This window comes from Pinus tabuliformis, chromosome J (genome assembly GCF_031772625.1).
Source record: "Pinus tabuliformis cultivar Carrire ecotype Pingquan chromosome J, CPIR1, whole genome shotgun sequence".
In the NCBI taxonomy this organism is placed as follows: Eukaryota; Viridiplantae; Streptophyta; class Pinopsida; order Pinales; family Pinaceae; genus Pinus; species Pinus tabuliformis.
Window position 1 is genome coordinate 1,461,464,488 of NC_142295.1, and position 19,999 is coordinate 1,461,484,486.

A 19,999-nucleotide genomic window follows, 5' to 3' on the forward strand; every position below is an offset into this window, starting at 1 on the left:
ATTATGAGTTAGCATGATCAGTGCAAGTAGATTCCTGCACCGCCAATGATGATTGTTCCGAGATTTCCGTGAGCTGAATCTTTCCACGCGGACGTTTTGATCCATGACTTCGAGTTCGGTTGCTGATTAACTGAGGATGGATATCGGTGGCGCACAGTCAAGGATATTTGCCAAGGATGGTCTACGACTAGCGAAGTACATGTTCTATTATAACTGGTAGTCGATTTTGTAATATTTGGTTGTTAGTTCGTTCGGCTGAAAGGCCTAAATAGGAAAATGACTGTAATTAGTGGAATACGGCTAAGGCCAAAAGAATGTATAAAATGTAGATTGTAGGTAGAACTAGCTAGTGATCCTTAGGCTGTAATTTCATTTTCTATGTAATTTGGTATCGCCCTCGGCTCTGGGCTGGACTCGCACTACTATGTACATTTGTTGATCAAGTAATACAAGGAACTCGCCATGTTATTCATACGTTGTGTTTAATCTATCTTTCATGCGTACTTGAGTGTTGAATCATCTCATTTCTTAAATGGGAAACGAGCTGGTTGGCTAGGGCCCAGCCAACCCATCTCGTTTACCCTTGTGCTTTCATCATTTGGAAAGACTGTGTGAATATTTCCCTTTGCAGTTGCGTGGTGTGAATAGTTTTTATATTTACTTCTAAAGTTCTGATTTAAATCTATTTTGTAGTAAAGTGTGAGCGGATCCGTGGCTTGGAAGTTGATTGAGTTTATTTCTTTCTTGTAATTCCTTTCTTGCATTTCTTTACTCGCAATTCTGGTCTCAATTTTCTTTTGTTTGGATCGTGCAGGAAGCCTCCTCATGTACCATGGCATGTAGTTTCTTTCACTCTAGTTCAGTTATTCCTTTCATAGCAAATATTGCATTTCTCTTACTGCTTACCATTTTAAGTTATTTCTGCAAGCAAATATATTATTAATTTCAGTAATCATCCTTAACATCAAGAGTGCATTTCTGAAGGATTTGAGAATGATTACATGAATTTATCATAGACACTTTATACTTGCATTTTATGACTTATGAACAAATAATAGAAACATTTTAAGTGGATTGTCGAAGCGAGCTGATACATGCAGATCACTTAGACTATTGCTTTGATTATTTCGAGTTGCTTTCATTTCATGAAGTTTACTTCCATTGCAAGATTTAATTAATTAAAGCATTTCTTTTCCATAGATAATTTATCTCCGAATTTCATTTGCAATTGCAATTCTTTCCAGCACGTCTTTCAATCTTTTCAAAAGTAAATTGGAAACTTTGGTGAAGGAAAGTCGGCCTCGGTGCAAGAGTTGGTCTCTTGTCACGGAAACAGAGTGCTCTAAGCCTCTAAGCCCTGAGGCTTAGAGCACCTCCACAAAGACATAAATCTTCAGTAAGGGAGGTAAAATATACTTTTACACAGAGGCACTGTACCTACACTAGTGCAAGCAGATTGCAATAGTACAAGAACAGGTTGTTTGTGTAGAAGGAAGATCAAGAGGAAAACAGATCTCTGCAAGGGCCCACTTGTTAGACTATTAGCCATCTATCTAAAGATAAACATAGCATTTCATTCCAACATTTAAGATTGCTTCTAGTTGTGTGAAAACTCCTTTACTTGATTTACTTGCAAATTGTTCTTTTACATTCCAACACTAGAGTTGCTTTGGTGTCAATTACCTTTAAGATTGTTTTATGTCTGATTCTGCAAACATTTCCTTTAAGAAGTAGGATTAGGAATAGGAAAATTTCATACCACTTCTAGCATTGCATGTGCTTCGTCTCTAAGTTTACGAAACCCCCGGGTTGACAATTAAGTGTTGAGGAGTTTGCTTAAGCGCAATTCCTGCACCCAACATTTTGGTGTCGTTGCTGGGGAGGCGATTTGAATTGGTAAGAATTTTCTGTTTTTTTAAATAGGGGTAAGTCTGCTATTATTTTTTTCTGCAGTGTGCTTCTATTGTTTGAAGGAATTTATAGGTGCTGATTTATTTTTTTGAAAATTGCAGTTTTTATTCAAATTTCGTTTTCTCATTTTTTTGAAATGAATGCCTAAAAGAGGTAGGGGTTTGAAGCCCACTAGGGGCCAAATAAATACTGACAAATATGAAACCAAATCTCATATTGGGCCTTCTTTTGCAGGCAGAAAGTCCAAACAAACTCAAACTCATCACGCAGGAATAGTCCACTTGGGCTCTGGTAGCAGTGGTCCAAGTGTGACACAACCCATAAAGGGGAAGAAGGGGACTATTGGAATCCATAGTCAGCCTTCTCAGCCTATTGAGAGCGGTTCGTGTGGAAGAACAACAATGGCAGATGATGAAGACCATGTAGAAGGAAGTGGTGAAATTCAGGTAAATGAGGAACAGTCCACTTTCGAATTCCCGATTGTGAAACCTAATACACAAGTACAAATGAAAAATATTTCACCATCAGCTCTTCCTCATTTCTATGGTAAGGTACATGAAGACACAGACTCTTTCTTATTTGATTTTGATATTTTGTGTAGAAGTTATGATTATTCATCTGATGCCCAAAAGTTAAAGTTCTTTCCTGTAACTCTCAAGGACGCAGCACTCTGCTGGTCCATGGGACTAGGAGGAAACACTATAACTTCTTGGGAGAAAATGAAGAGAGTGTTCTTATCGAAATATCAAGAATATTGTAAACCTAGAGATATTCAAGATGAAATATTTACTATTGTGCAAAATGATCATGAGATGCTAGAGGACTACTTGGAGAGATTCATGTACATCCTCCAAAGGTCAAAGCACAAATTTGATCTAAGTACCATTAGAACCTTGTTCTTACGTGGGCTTACTAATGATGCTAGGAATAATCTAAATTTGTTAGGACGAGGGGATATTGCTCAAAAACCTTTTGATGAGATCTGTGACTTGTGCAGGAAATTCTCGAGGAACCAATATAGATCCAGTAAAGGAAATTGGAATAGAAAAAGGAAAACTAAATCTATTGATGCTATGATTATTGCATTAGAAAACAAAATGGACAATATTAAAATTGAAATAATGAATAATGTTAGTAAACAAATAGACTCTTTGAAGTTTCAGCAAAAACTTGTAGAAGAGCAAGAGTCATTGTCTATTTTCTGTCCAAGATGTAGAAGAAAGCATCATTTAAGAGAATGTCCTCTCGATATTAAAGAAACTAATAAATGTGCAATTTGTGCAGAGAACCATGCTACAGAAAAATATCCCTCCATACCTGGGCTTAAAGTTGTACTTGAAGGAGGACAACCTGAAGCCGAATCGCTGCATGTTATGGGAGAACGAAGAAATTGGCCTCAAGTAAGTGCAGGTATGGTTCCTGAACCTCCACCACATTTTAGTTATAATGCACACTCATATTCCTATCCTAACACTGGTCACTCTCAACATTGGCAGCATGGGAACCAATATCAATATAGACAACCCTCCCAATCTTGGCAACAAGGATGGAGAGGGCCAAACCATTCACATCATTCCTATCCTGCACCTATGAAATCACACCCTCCTACATATGCACCTTACCTAATGCCACAACCATCATTACCTCAGCTGAGTCAACCTATGCCACCATTACCTTTACCTCCACCATTTCGGCCTTCTCAGTTGCCTGCTCAACCTTTACCCAACCCCAATAATAAAGTGATACAAATGATCCATTATATGAACCCGCTTTATTCATCCAGATATCAGTCTATGCCAGTTGGAGTCAATGATCTCCAATTGAGATCAGGGAAGGTAGTAACCTCAGAGAATCAAAATCAGCCTATGGTGATTATCAATGAGAAAGGAGAGGAGGAAAATCCTGACCATTCTGAAGAAGATGACGCCATTCAACCTATCATTGTACCTTCTAAGCCCTTGTCATCTTCTTCCAACCAACCTCCCTATCCAGAGAGGTTAGTTGTGGAGAAGAAAGACCCCATTCTTGAGTATAGCCTGGCTTCTAAGCTTATGAACCTTTTCATAAGGGTACCTTTGCTCCAAGCTATTAAAGAGATCCCCATTTGTACAAAAATCATTAGGGAACTCTGTCTCAAGAAGCCAAGAAGGAGAAGATTGGAACCTCAAACTATTCAATTTGTTGGTAGGGCAGCAGAGTTAATGACAGGGTGTATGCACATGGAAAAATATACCGACCCTGAAAACCCTGTTGTCTCTGTTCAGATAGGTGTTGTCCTTGTCTCCAATGTACTTATAGACCTAGGGATAGTTGTTAATGCTATGAACAAGAAAACCATGGATCAACTTGGATTGGTCGATATTCGTCCTACTCCCACTGTGCTTGAATTAGAAGATAGATCTAAAATCAAGCTGGAAGGGGTGTTGGATGATGTGGACATTTCCCTAGATTCTTGGGAATATCCCGCAGATTTCATTGTGCCTCAGCCAAAGAATCTTGTGGGAGGACATCCCTTGATCTTGGGACGACCATGGCTTGCTACGGTCGATGCTTATATTGTATGTCGTTCTGGTGATATGTATATTTCCCATGGAAATTCTAGGACGAAGGTCACCTTGTATCCACCCGCTAGATCTATTCAGGAGCTCGGAGATACTTTATGGTTAGACTACAGTAATGATGAGGATACTCAGCCTGTTTCCTTGATACATCAAAACGCTGAGTCCTCGCAGGAGGGTGAGATTCAAGACTTCCTAAACAATCTAGACACCATGCCTAATTTTGAGTCATTGAGTCAGATTTTTAGTCTAGATTTTCAGGAAAGATATGACTCTCTACCTCCATCACCACCATCTCTAGCGACACCTTTGTGTACTCTTGAGCCTGATACCACTCTTGTTGAGATTAGTCCAGGTAAATCCTTGTATATCAGTTCAGACTTGGATCCTTCCCAGCAAGAGCAGCTTGTGAATTTGTTGCGAAACCATCTTGATGCCTTTGCATGGGGTTATGAAGATATGAAAGGCATCCCTCCTGAAACTTGTACACACCATATTTATATTCAGGATGGAGCCCAACCTGTATGACAACCCCAAAGGCAGAAGAATTGCAAAAACTCTTAGATGCTGATTTTATCTATCCCATTTCTGACAACCAGTGGGTCTCTCCATTAGTATTAGTCCCGAAAAAACATGGGAGATGGCGCATTTGTATTGACTACAGACAATTGAACAAGGCCACTCTCAAATATTACTTCCCCCTTCCTTTCATCGATCAGGTACTTGATACCCTTGCTGGTAAGAAGTACTTTTCTTTTGTAGACGGCTTTAGCGGATATAACTAGATACAGATAGCACCTGAGGATCAAGACAAACAACTTTTACATGTACATGGGGTACATTTTCTTACCGAGTGCTTCCCTTTGGGCTATGTAATGCCCCGGCTATATTTCAAAGGGTAGTCTTGGCTATTTTTGTTGACCTTGAGTGTGTAGAAATCTATATGGATGACTTCTTTGGGTTTGGTGATTCATTTCAAAAAGCCCTCAATAATCTAGAAAAAGTGCTTCTTCACTACCAAGAAGCTCATCTCGCCTTGAGTGACAAGAAATGCAAACTAATGTGCAAGGCAGGGGTGGTTCTTGGCCATATTATTTCCGACAAAGGTATCCGGGTTGACCCTACAAAAATAGAAGTCATTTTGAGTCTCCCTATACCCAAAACTCAAAGGGAAGTGAGAGGTTTTCTAGGACATGCGGGCTACTATAGGAGATTCATTGAGAATTTATCAAGGATAGCTACCCCCCTTTTCCGACTTTTGGCCAAGGATAGTGAGATTTCTTGGTCCACAACTTGCCAACAGTCCTTTCAGACATTGAAGGAAAAATTAGTCCAAGCACCAGTTTTGAGAGGACCAAACTGGTCCCTGCCATTTCATATTTCCTCTCATGCCTCAGATATTTCCATTGGCGTAGCTTTAGTAAAAGAAGAATATAAACAAGCTTATGCTATTTATTTCATTAGTAAACACTTGTCACCCACCAAACTCAATTATATGATTACCGAGAAAGAGTTTTTAGCTGTAATTTTTTCCATTAATAAATTCAAACATTATATTACAGGATATGAATACTTTGTGCATACCGATCATTCTGTAATAAGATATTTGATGAATAAACCATTAACTAGCGGTAGAGTGACTGGGTGGTTACTATTGTTACAGGAATTTAATATTACTATTGTTGATAGACCAGGAAAATTAAATGTAGTAGTAGATTATCTTTCAAGGTTAAATAATCCTGGTAAAGCAATTCCTGTTGATGATGATTTTCTTGACGAACATATTTTTGTTGTGTCAATAAAATCCCCATGGTTTGCTGACATAGCTAACTATTTAGTCACTGGAAAATTACCACCTCACTTATCCGCTTGTGAAAAGTGGAATATTATACAAAAAAGTGTTGCATATTCCTGGATCCAAGGAGACCTCTTTTACACCGGAGCAGATCTCATTATCCGTAGATGTGTAAGAGAGGAAGAAGTGTTTGATATTTTAAAATCTACCCATGATGAACCTTGCAGGGGTCACTTCGCCGATAATCAGACTGCATACAAAGTGTTACGAGCTGGCTATTTTTGGCCTTCCTTGTTTAAGGATGCCAAACAATATGTCAAGTAGTGTGATAGTTGTCAGTGAGTTGGCTAGCCTAATCAAACCATTGAAATTCCTTTATGTCCTCAGGTTATGATTGAGCTTTTTGAAAAATGGGCCATTGATTTTGTAGGACAAATAAATCCAACATCATCAAATAAAAAGCATATTCTGTTCTGTACAGATTTTGTTACGAAATGGGTAGAATCTAAAGCTGTTTCTTTTGCTACTGAAAGAGTTGTTGTTGATTTTCTTTTTACTGAAATCTTTACTAGATTTGGTGTGCCTAGAGAAATTTTTTCTAACAATGGACCGCAGTTTATTTCTAATCTCGTACAGGGTGTGATGGATCAGTATAAAATATGGCATAGGAAATCTACACCATTTCACCCGCAAGCAAATGGTCAGGTGGAGTCCAAAAATAAGGTGATTGAGTCCATCCTCACAAAAATGGTAAATATGCATAGAAAAGATTGGGCTAACAAATTACCGGAAGAATAATGGGCATATCAAACCACTTGGAGAAACAACACATGACACACACCATATGAGCTGGTGTACGGAAAACAAGTCCTCTTGCCAATAGAATTCCAGATCAAGACTTTAAGGATTGCAATCCAATTGAGGTTGGATCTCTCTAAAGCACAATAGCAGCATCTTCTACAATTTAATGAGTTATATGAATTCCGAAGGGATGCTATTCAGCAGAACATATTGGTTCAACAGCAGCGCAAGAAGTGGCATGACAAGTCCATTCAGAAGAAGCAGTTCCAACCAGCGTACTCCTTTATGATTCTAGATTCAAATATTTTAAAGGAAAATTTCATACACACTGGATGGGACCCTATGAGGTGGTCAAAGTGTTCGAAAATGCAACGATAGAAATCAAAACTATTGATGGACAGAATCCTGTGTTCCTGGTAAATGGGAATAGATTGAAGGTATATTTTTAGCCCCTTACTAAAAGAGATTTCATGCAGCAAGTCCAACAACCATTTGAAAAGGAGTTGGTAGGCGGTAACACCAACCTGTCGAAGATTTGATTCCTTCTTGTCCTTATTAAAAATAATAATAAAAGAAAAAAGATGACAAAAAAAAGTATAAAAAGAAAAAAAAAATATGTAATTATGAAAATCAGTTGACTTACATGATTGCAGAAGGATCAACCTGAAAACCAGCATGCTGGCAGGAAGATCAAAATTTTAATAAAAAGGGAATGTTACTTGATCTTTTAGATATGTTGGCTGCCACCAAGAAGAAGCAGGTTCATGAAACCGAGCACTTACCCAAGTTTGGGGTAACTAGCATGGAAATTTTTATTCAAGTAAACGCTTACTTCCCGCTGCAATTACTTTTTCCTGCACCAGTGTAGGCAGATTTCAAGGTAAAAAATTTTCCTTTCTTCTATTTCCCATTTCGAAAATTCCCACTAGTTTATTTTCTAAAATCCCCAATGAATTACCTTCCTCTTTCTTCTAAGAAAACTACCCTTGCCCGATTTCGTAAAATCCCTCTTTTCCCTTGAATTTTTTTCCACATCCCGTTTTGTTTATCCCCCTTGGTGATATTGTTTCTGGAATCCCTGTTGTAATGTTCCTTCCCATTCAAAAAAAATTTACCCCCTTCCCACTTCTTTATTCCCTCATAAATTGATTGCAAAATTTGATGCAGTCAATCCAGAAGGCATGCTCGTGAAACACCAAAGGATGGCAAATAAAACTTTTCTTGTATATTGAGGCAAAAAAAATTTAGTCCAACTACAGAATTGTGTTCTATTAGAATTTTTTTGTTTTGGTAAAAGTCCCTGGTGCAAGACGCGCAGTGCAAGCACGGCGCAGTGCAAGCAGGTTTAGTGCAGGAACACAGCTAACTGTGAAAGCAAGTGTAAAATAAAATTCACACAGTCTAGGAGTGTCTTATAAAGGATGTTTATGGATCTTTATTTTCCTACACATGAGTACTGATATATCATAGCATTGCATGTTTCAATTAATACTTTGTTTCATCATTTACTGACTTAGGAAAAAAATTTAAAGTGCAAGGTGTATAGGGTTCTGAAATCTAAATTTTTTAATAAGTGCTGAAGTATTTCTTGATTAAATTACAAGGCAGACTGTGGGATAGTACTGTTGTCCGATAGCTTGTATTCACCTTCCTTGAAATAATTTCACATTTCTTGTTCGTTATTACCTTACCTCGTAACCCGATCATTATGACCGTTGCACCCCCGCCACATAAACCTCCACTACACCCAATCATTATGACTCACCTGCAGCGGGTTGATACGAATCTTCACCTAATATGAAGAGTTGTTTTCATCATGACCGAGTGAGTGGGACTGAAAAGATGGAGGGTGATGAACCTCTGGCATAAAGCTCTCGACAAGCATTGGTGTCACTCGCTGGAATTCTTTCGAGGTTGTGACTGGAAAGGGTGAAGTGCAGTTCGACATGGCACCCATAAGGAGTGAGCCGTTGTCTTTGCAGGAGATTGAGAAAAATGCATAATACCGGAACAGTCTTGCACTATTGCAAGAATCCGGGTTCCTACCATTTTTACAGAAGTTTGACGGGTTCGACATGGCTGTGGTACTGGAGTTCGCGAAGACATTCAAAGGAGGCCGAGTCAGGGTCGACTCATTGAAGTTTGAAGTCACAGAGGAGTCTATTGCGCAAGCTACATGCTTGCCACTTACAGGGGAGCATTGGTTTAAAAAGGAGCAGCTCAGGAGGAAACAATGGCACCGGTTCATGATTGACAAGAAGCTTAAGGTTGATTGGAGGAAGGGACTTCCATAGAGTGCCATGATCAAGAAGTGGCGAGACATCCTGTTCATACTGCAGAAATCCGTGACTTGTGAGGGGCATTACACATTGGCGTTTGTATATCACCTTCGGCTATTGCTGCACTTTGAGTCAGGAAAATTGATTAATTTCCCTTACTACCTGCTCAGAAGTATTGATAAAATGGTAAAGGGCGTGCAGAGTTCGAACGCAAGCCAAGTTGCAAGAAAGCTATACCATCATGAGCTTATCACGATCCTAGTCAAGAAGAGGCTGGAAGAAAAAGGAGTAACCTAGGGAGAATTCCTGAAATAGTTTCAGGTAAGGAGTGTAGAGAAGTCTGCTAGCATGAGTACAAATAATAAAAGTAAAGCAGAGACATCGTCTCCTGTCGAGCAGAAAGGTGAAATCACACTGAAGCAAGCAGGGAGGAAGACTGTCGAAAACACTCCACCCTCGGCTAAGAAGAGAAAGACCAGAAACTCAGTGAGGAAGAAGATGATCTCTCAAGGGACAAACCAGTCGAGCTCTCTGATTATAATTGATGAATCACCCCAAGTTTCCCCTAAATTTCATAACCTTTCAGTGCTTGCAGATGCAACAACACACACTGTGGAAGATGAAGAGAACGTGCAAGATGACGTATTGTTGTCAACTTTTGTCAGCAGATTAAGGAAGAGGAAGATGACACTGAGTACAGGTGAAGTCCAAGCAGAGGGTCATGAGGATGAAGAGGAACAACATATAGAGACCCTCGATAATTTCAGTGAACCGGACATTGAAACCCTCAATGATTTTGAGGAACGGGGTACTGAAGCCCCTGTTGTTTTAGAAGAACGGGGTACTGAAGCCCCTACTATTTTAGAAAGACAGGGTACTGAAACCCCTGTTGGGTCAAATGGACAAGGTACTAAATCCCCTGAGGAACTAGAAGAACAGGGCATTGAAAACCCTGAGGAATTGAGTTCACAAGGTACTGAAACCCTTAGCATGAAGGTTGTGGAGGCGACGTCATAATGCAGGCATTGGAAAACCTTGACCTTAACAACAATGGGACTTGTTTCGAGTCCGTTGCAAAGAATACATTTACACCTGGAGACCTGAGACCGGAACCCTCCACTCTCTACCTCAACAGCCGAATAGTAGATTTGGAGCAGCAAGTTCATGACCTGGAGGCTTTGAACCAGGTCATGAAGGAGCAAAATTGGCAGAAGAAAAGCGAGGTAGAGCTACTTGCAAAGGTAAAAAGGCAGAAGTAGAAAGTAAAAGTATCGAAGTATCGGGCTTCCAAATGCTACAAACGCCTCAAGAAGGTGGCTAATTAGCTAAGAAGAGCCCGAGCTAAAAAGTCGAAGATAGTGAAAGCAGGAATGAGCATTGAAGTTCAGGATTGAGAGCTGGCCACTCATTTTTTGAGGATTTTTTGCAGAAGGTAAAATGTTGTGTGAGGACACACAACAGCTTAGGGATGGGAGGATGTTTGTGTCCCAAATTTCTCTATTTTTACCCCATTTCTATAAACATTAACCTTTGTTTTATCTCGACTTAAACCTCTCTTTCCTGCACTAGTCCAAGATAACTACCTATTCCTACATATGCTTCGTATCTTACATTAAGATTTATTAAAGTGATTTATTAATCATTTTTACATAAATTTCATGCCTATTAAGTACCTCTTATAACTTATGTTAATTTCCTAGAAGTAATTGAGAAAGTAAGTGTTAATTATGAGTTAGCATGATCAGTGCAGGCAGATTCCTGCACCGCCAACAATGATTGTTCCAATATTTCTGTGAGATGAATCTTTCCACGCAAACGTTTTGATCCATGACTTCGAGTTCGATTGCTGATTAACTAAGGATGGATATCGATGGCGCACATTCAAGGATATTTTCCAAGGATGGTCTATGGCCAGCAAAGTACACGTTCTATTATAATTGATAGTCGATTTTGTAATGTTTGGTTGTTAGTCCATTCGGCCGAAAGGCCTAAATAGGAAAATGAATGTAATTAGTGGAATACGGCTAAGGCTGAAAGAATGTATAAAATGTAGATTGTAGGTAGAACTAGCTAGCAATCCTTAGGCTATAATTTCATTTTCTATGTAATTTGGTATCGCCCTCGGCTCTGGGCGGGACTCGCACTACTATGTACATTTGTTGATCAAGTAATACAAGGAACTCGCCATGTTAATCATGCGATGTGTTTAATCTATCTATTATGCATAACAAAGTGCTGGATCGTCTTGTTTCTTAAATGGGAAACGAGCTGGTTGGCTAGGGCCCAGCCAACCCAGCTCATTTACCTTTGTGATTTCGTCATTTGGAAATACTGTGTGAATATTTCCCTTTGCAGTTGCGTGGTGTGAACAATTTTTATATTTACTTCTGAAGTTCTTATTTAAATCTATTTCGTAGTAAAGTGTGAGTGGATCCGTGGCTTGGAAGTTGATTGAGTTTATTTCTTTCTTGTAATTCCTTTCTTGCATTTCTTTACTCGCAATTCTGGTCTCGATTTTCTTCCGCTTGGATCGTGTAGGAAGCCTCTTCCTGTACTAGTGCATGTAGTTTCCTGCACTATGGCTCAATTATTCCTTTCACAGCAAATATTGCATTTCTCTTATTGCTTACCATTTTAAGTTGTTTCTGCAAGCAAATATATTATTAATTTCAGTAATCAACCTTAACATGAAGAGTGCACTTCTGGAGGATTTGATAACGATTACATGAATTTAACATAGACACTTTATACTTGCATTTTATGACTTATGAACAATGAACAGAAACATTTTAAGTGGATTGTCGAAGCTAGATGATACATGCAGATCACTTAGACTACTGCTTTGATTACTTCGAGTTTCTTTCATTTCATGAAGTTTACTTCCATTGCAAGATTTAATTAATTAAATCATTTCTTTTCCATAGATAATTTATCTTAGAATTTCATTTGCAATTGCAATTCTTTTCATCACGTTTTTCAATCTTTTCGAAAGTAAACTGGAAACTTTGGTGAAGGAAAGTCAGCCTTGGTGCAAGAGTTGGTCTCTTGTCATAGAAATAGAGTGCTCTAAGCCCTGAGGCTTAGAGCACCTCCACAAAGACATAAATCTTCAGTAAGGGAGGTAAAATATACTTTTACACAGAGGCATTGTACTTGCACTAATGCAAGCAGATTGCAATAGTACAAAAACAGGTTGTTTGAGTAGAAGGAAGATCAAGAGGAAAATAGATATCTGTAAGGGCCCACTTGTTAGACTGTTAACCATCTATCTGAAGATAAACATAGCATTTCATTCCAACATTTAAGATTGCTTCCAGTTGTGTGAAAGCTCCTTTACTTGATTTACTTGCAAATTGTTATTTTACATTCCAGCACTAGAGTTGCTTTGGTGTCAATTACCTTTAAGATTGTTTTCTGTCTAATTCTGCAAAAATTTCCTTTAAGAAGTAGTATTAGGAATAGGAAAAGTTCATACCACTTCTGGCATTGCCTGTGCTTTGTCTCTAAGTTTACGAAACACCAGGTTGACAATTAAGTGTTGAGGAGTTTTCTTAAGCGCAATTCCTGCACCCAACACTAAGTAGCTTAAGGGACAGAGAGGCCATAATGAAAAATTAGTTGGAGGTGGAAAATGCATGGTTGAAAGGATAGCTGCAAGAAAGAGAGAATCAATTGGCATCCATGGCCAGTCTATCTTTGGAAGCAATCCAGTGTAGGATGCCAGCTAATTCCTATGCACGTTACCTTAAGGAACAGTGTCTACAGTTCCAAATCAGGACCCTAGCATAGAGAGGCACCATGCCATTCTAGGATTATAGACAGTTCATTGATCTCTGTGATCAAGTACATTAGAGGATAGGGCTAAGATGTTTGAGTTCTACTTGAATAACATGGCTTTGACAGATATGAATGTATGGGACCCTAATGCAAAGCTAGGGGATTTACAGTTGATGGCTTTGGCATCATGGATTTAATTGCAAATGATCCTCAACTTTCACCCAAGTATCTTGCTGCCCAAGAGCAAGCCATTACACATTTTGAGGACATGTTCAGATTGTTAGGGGATGACAGCATGCAATATTGCCTAAGGAGATGGAATACTTTTCCATACAATTTGAAGATCAAAGAGTACCACTCTCTTCAAAGGATGAGATAAGCACCGAACAGGACACCCATTTACAAGCAATCCATCCAAAGGCTCAAAGTCAATTGGATTGGCTTGAGACTCAGTCCACCACTGCTCTTAGGGATGTTAGAAGGAAGGAAGGAGGAAGAAGAAAGAAAGCAATGGGAGGAGGTAGAAAAGAAGGTAGGATTCTATGCACAAGAAGAGGAAACCACAGCAGAAGCATGGGATGTCAGGGAGGCCACTAGAGCTATGAAAGACATGGATATTTATTAAGTTGCTCAAAGGATGAGCAACATGGGGTGATGATGAGCCTCATCATTGGGTAATTATCTGGGCCTTAATTCACCTCCTAGCTAGTCAAATCAACTCTTCTCACAATTTATTACATGTTTTAATTATATTTTGTTTAATGAGATGAGTTAAAGTGAGATATTATGCCTAGTGGACTAATATGAATTGAATGTGGGTTTGTAAGAGAAAATCAAGGAATTTTGGCAAGACTAGGGTTTGAAACTTGAATGGGACAAGGGAGAGAGATTGTAGGAGGTAAATCCACCTCATTTACTCCACCCCCATTCGAATATTCCTCCATTAATCACACCATCTCGGAGTGCAATCATCCAAGTCACGAAGATCAAAAGGCAGTCGAGCAAGTGATAGACAAAGAGTTAGTTCATCTCGAGTTTGGGAGCCGAGCCTCCCTAGATTTAAGGAAGTCGTTGGGGACTTCAGTTGTATAAGTAGAGAGGCCTAGAGCCTCATTAGGATTCGAATTTTTGTTGTAAAAAATCTAGTTATTTTCGAGCTCCAGACTTTTGGAAGACATTAATGTAATTTTCTGTTTTGATAATAAAAATGAGATTTTTCTTGATCCAGCACTGAGTTAACTCAGAGGGTTGAAGCTCTTGGGTTAGGGCCCAACCCTAGTAGTAAAGGCTCCTCTTCTTGTATCTATATTCTTGGCTTAGTTTCATAGATTCATGGTTAAATTGCCTTTAGAAGTATTTCATTGCAAGTAATGTAGATTTGATTAGTTGTTTATTAGTTTGCTTCCATTTGTGCTTTACTTCAATAGCAAGTTGGAAGGGATAAAAGGAGCACCACAAAGCTTTCTAGGTTTCTTGGCCTCACCTCTTCCCTCAGGGATCATGATTTGAGGAAAAGACCCTTATGCAGCCCCAAAAAGACAGATTTCCATTTTCTCATAAGATTTAGAGTTTATTGTACTTGAACCAGCATTTGATCAGTTTTGCAAGTGTAGGATTTAATTACCATCTTCAGTCTTACAGTAGATCTCATCCATGATTGCATTTTATTCAGCAATTTTCCTCATGCATGAAGTAGACAACTAGTTCATTAAATTCTTCTTTTCTAGCTTGTTAGAATTCTTCTTGTTTACATGACTTTTTGGAAATTATAAATGTTTGATGCAGAGAAGGTGCTTCAGAAATATAAAGAGATCTCATAGTAGGAAACCACCTTCCAACTTCATCCATCCATAATCATTCCTTTCTTTCACCAAGATCTTCACCAATCTCATCATTTTACATAGAAATTCCTCCAAGCATGTTGAGTGAATCCAACAATCTCCTAACATTGGTTTTGAGTTCTGAATGATCCTAGGCATTTTCTCACTCCATTCCACCCATCCACCAACTTCCCTAAGCCTTCCATCACCTCCAGCAACCATGATTTTTCTCTCGGTTGTATCCTGTAGAAATACAGGGAATCGTGTAGGTTTCTAGTACATCCTATAGGTTTTCCTGTAGTTGCCTGTTTTGAGGTCAAATTAGGGAAAACCTCTAGGAAGCCACACCAGGTCACCCAAGGGTCTCCCAAACCTTCCAACCATCTCCTAAACCTCCCAACCATCCACCAGCATCACTAAGCCACCTTCCACATCACCAAAAGAGATTAGGGTTTACACTTGATTTTCCATAAAAAGAATAAAAAGAACAAAACAAATTTATTTCAGTCCTTTACATGCATAGCAGTAATGTTTGATTTTTTAAATTTCCATGCTTGGGATAGTAGCATTTCATACATGTTAGCTTGGCATTATTGTAAAGCATAGTTTCTTAGCAGTTAGTTAGGAAATGGTGTGTTTTAGCATTGAGTTTCAGTCTCTCTCATTATTGCAGTAGATAAGCTTTATCATAGAGCATATTCCTCTTTCTTTCATTAGTTATCAAGCTTCTTCTGAATCCATAGAAGTCTAGTTTGAAAACCCTAGGGGTCCCTCACCAACTGAACAGTGACAAAAGGTAGAACCATCACTTTTACTTGTGTATACAGCACTGTCACCTCCAAGTTTGTACGAACCCCGGGTTAATAAGTAAAGTTGGTAGCTCTAGGAGTTGCAGCATTCTTGCTGCAATACTAGTGCTCATCAATGGCATCAAAGGGATCTCAACCAAAACACCCATGGTGACAATGAGTATCTCGCCATCATTTCAAAAAAGGGATCTCAATCAAAACATACATAACAATCCATGATGAATACATCTCACATGAAATAGACACAAAGACTACACATCATACATCAAGCAGGGATCGAAACAACGTAGTACATCTCGTAGAAAATGATCAAAGAAGTACATGACAACAACACTTCATATACCTCAACTCTGATGCTGGTTGAAGAATAGAATACTCAGTTGTTGGATCAGAATGCACCATCGAAATTGTGGCGTCAAATGGTATAGAATTGGTTTTCCATGCTTTAAAATCTGACATTGTCGCTCCAATCTGGAAAATTACTGAAAAATAGAAGGCTCAACTACAAAAAATGACTGCACCACTGAATTTGTGTCATTAAGAGGTGTAAAATCGGCTATCCATTTGTCGAATTCTGACGTCGGCAAAATCTAGGCCTGTAGGAATCTTTTAGATTCCCCCGTGATTCTCCAAAGATTCCTTCCTCTCAGTTTACTGGAGATATGCAACTTATGTCAGAAAATTAATCTCACCATTGAGATACTTGTGAAATTCTGAGAAGAATGAGCATAAAGTTGGTTGCATTCTGGATCTAGGAAATTTCAGCCTCCAAGGAATCTGGAAGATTCCCTCAAGATTCTCAAAGATTCTCCTCCACTGGGAATCTGCAAATCCGCTACTCAAAAGTTGAATCCAACCTCGCCATTGCGTTCCCTATGAAAATCTGAGAAAAATGATTGTAAACTTGGTTACATTCTGACACTAAGAAAAATTACCTCCCAAGGAATCTAGGGCATCAAGAAAATATTTTGTCTCAGAAATACGTCTCGTCATTCTGCCTCCTATAACTGGGTCAAGGTTCCACCTGGCTCATGGTTCTGCCTCTGAGGTCCACCATGGGCGCATGGTTCCACTGCTTATCTATTTCTCCATTCTGCTCTCAACTCTCCATTTCCCCTCCTCGCTGCACTGAAAAGGCGAATTTATATGATGGTAGGGTGGTGGACTTTACAAAGCCGCCACCTGTAGCACGACGGTTAGGTGGAGGAATGGAGGTGCAAAGGTTGGGGGATCAAATCCCGCCCCTACCAAAATTAACGCTTATATGTTATTTTTACCGCGCGGTTTTGTTTGGTGGCATGATGTTGCAACGACGGTCAACGTTGTTTTATGTTTGATATGGAATTACGGGGCCGCCTGTTGGGGGCCGACCCACATGGGCCGAGCGGGTTCAACCCCCATCAGTCCCATCAATGCTTACGACATGCGATATCTAGGGCTCCATTGGTTGATAGGTTCCACGGGTTGTGTTGACAACTGTTCCCAGGGGTGATGGGGTTGACAACCCGTCCCCCCACTATTTTTTAATATATATGGTTGGTTACAGGGTCTGATGGAGGTGGCGGGGGTAATGGCCCGCCACCTATTTTTTATAATATTTTTGTTTTATAAAAATAAACAGGACATTTTCGAATTTGCCGAATTTAAGGGTCATTGGGTGTTTTAAAGAGGCAATAATTTCGCCCACCCAGTGGCTGGATTCCGGTGACCGCTGTTGGTGCAATTTGTAGTACCATTAACCCTGCCACTTAGCTAAGTCAACCCTGAAATTTTACTAGCCCTATATCCTCCATACAAGCTCAGATTTGAGTGACATTCACACCATTAGAATCAGGGCGACAAGCACTTCAATTTGATGTCGAGTTTAAGGGAATTGGACCACTTTGAATTTTAACCATTTCTGAGCCCCCTTGGGTTTCTGCATGTGTCTAGAGCCACCTGCATCAATCCTCCCCACTGAGTATCTTTTGGTCCTCCAAAAGCATGAAAAAATAATCTGCAACTTCTTTATACATTGTCTCCACCACAAGTGTCTGATAAGTCACCCTTTCTTCTCCTTCACCTTTATCCTTTGGAGCCATAAGCGATGAGCCAACACTTGCATCCCCTGCAACCCTGTAGTACATTTTCTACAAATTACATGCTTGATTTACAAGACCAATGAATGACCCAAGCATCCCATACTTGCCACGAGTTTATAACACATACTCGGTGGTCAAGTTTACATCAAAATGGAAACAATACCCCGACTACCAAACACACAAGGCCAAGATATCATTGTTGCTTACCAAGTGATGGAAAACTCATCATCACTTTTACATTTTAAATTGCAACAAAATATTGACAAAAACAAGGCCATGATAGGCTAACATATCTAGAAACCATTTTTCACTTATCAATGTGAATGGGTTATCCCCCTATGGTGGTTTTGCTTGTCAAACGACTTTTTCAACTAGATCATGCACCGACGCTTTGTCTTTAAGGCGCTTCTCTGGGTGGAGCCTCCAACACGTGGCTCTTTGATGGCCACCTATGTCACAATGACTACAATAAGTCTTCTTCCGCCAGATAGGCTTAACCTATTTCTTTCTCTGCAGTGGAGAAGGCCTTTCACGCCTCATCCTCTTTCATGCTGCCATTCTCTTCCAACACTCAACAAATATATGGTTATGTAAACCACAAAAAGTACATGTTTTTTGATGCCATGATTTATGTCCATCATTAACAACATGATTGTAATCGAAATGAACATTTGAATATTGAGACTTGTTATACCTTTCCTTGTTGTCTCTGGTGTAATTATGGCGATGAGAGCATGCCTCGGCTCTTTCCCTACAATGGGTACTACCATGGGATGATGGTGATGTGTTCCCATCATTCTCTTTCCTCAACGATTTCAACAATGTCTCGGAAGAATCTGACACCCTTGAGCATTCTCCTTTGGTGTATCCTGTTATCACTCCAAGAAACTCTCCTAGGTTATAGATCGGAGATGCCTGGTAACATATAGTCTTCAATATTTTTCTTTGAACTATTGGAATATATGAGGGTTTGGATCAATTTAGATAATCATTTCAGCTCTATTCTCACTCAATACATGCATGAACACTCTCACCAATACAAGGCTTTAGACCACTAATGCTCAATAATGTATAGATTCAATAGATAGATGGAGAACACTGACTGTACCAGCAGATTGCATACGTAAACATAAATGAATGGCTAGCTACAGGCAGCAAAAGAGAATATTGATTGTATTGGCAGATGCATATATGACCACACATGGATGGCTAGCTACAGGCAGTAAAGAAGCTTGCAAAACTAATTTATCAAAGTAGATATAAGATGACAGTTATCTGGCCTTAGACACAAAGAAAACATGAACAAACTGTTCAAGCGCAAGCATAGAACAGAAAAGAGAATGGGCATTGAACATATAATGGCAAAAGGAGCTTATATTGCTAGAATGAAGATGAGAAGCTTGAAGGAACAGAGGAGGAATAATCTCCAGAAGTTGAACCTCTATTACATCTTACTAACAACTATTTATAACCTATTTACAATGATGTTGAGCCTTCTGAGGCTTCAGAGGTCTTGATATATCCCTCTATCTTGTTAACTATTTGATTCCCCCAATCAGCAAGCATGGCTCGGAGGCTTTCCTCTTCTGACAGAAGAATAACTGCATTCAGATATTTTGGGTAGCTTGTTGCGTTGTCTGGGAGCTCTATCATGCCAGAGATGTTCCACGATCATTCTGTTTGCTCTGGCTGTGTCGTGCTAGGGCTCCATAATTGCTTTGGGTTGATTCGATTGTGTTGCACTGTCTATGCTGCCTGATCACTTTCCAGCCTCTGCTATGTGGTGGAATGGCTCTTCAGGCCTCTGTTAGGTAATGAAAAGGGTCTGCGTGCCTTTATTTTCCCTTTAAACTGCAAACAGTGACTATTTCTGTTAAAAACAGAAAACACAGCAATGCTAAGAAATCCCGCCCTTCTCTGTCCTTTTCAGACTTCAAAGGTCTTCAAAAATGGTTTAATTATCCCTCAGGTCCGCCCTCATCGCCATCACAAGTCGCATTTGGCCTGGCCTGTGTATTTCCCGCATATAATGAAATATGCGAAACACTGAAATATGCATGAAAGAATGCTTTAGCAGACTTCATACATAATATATTCCACTTCTCAGACCCTTTCAGGTCTGAGACACATCGCAATCGCCACCGACCAATGCTCCCTTTGTATTTTCG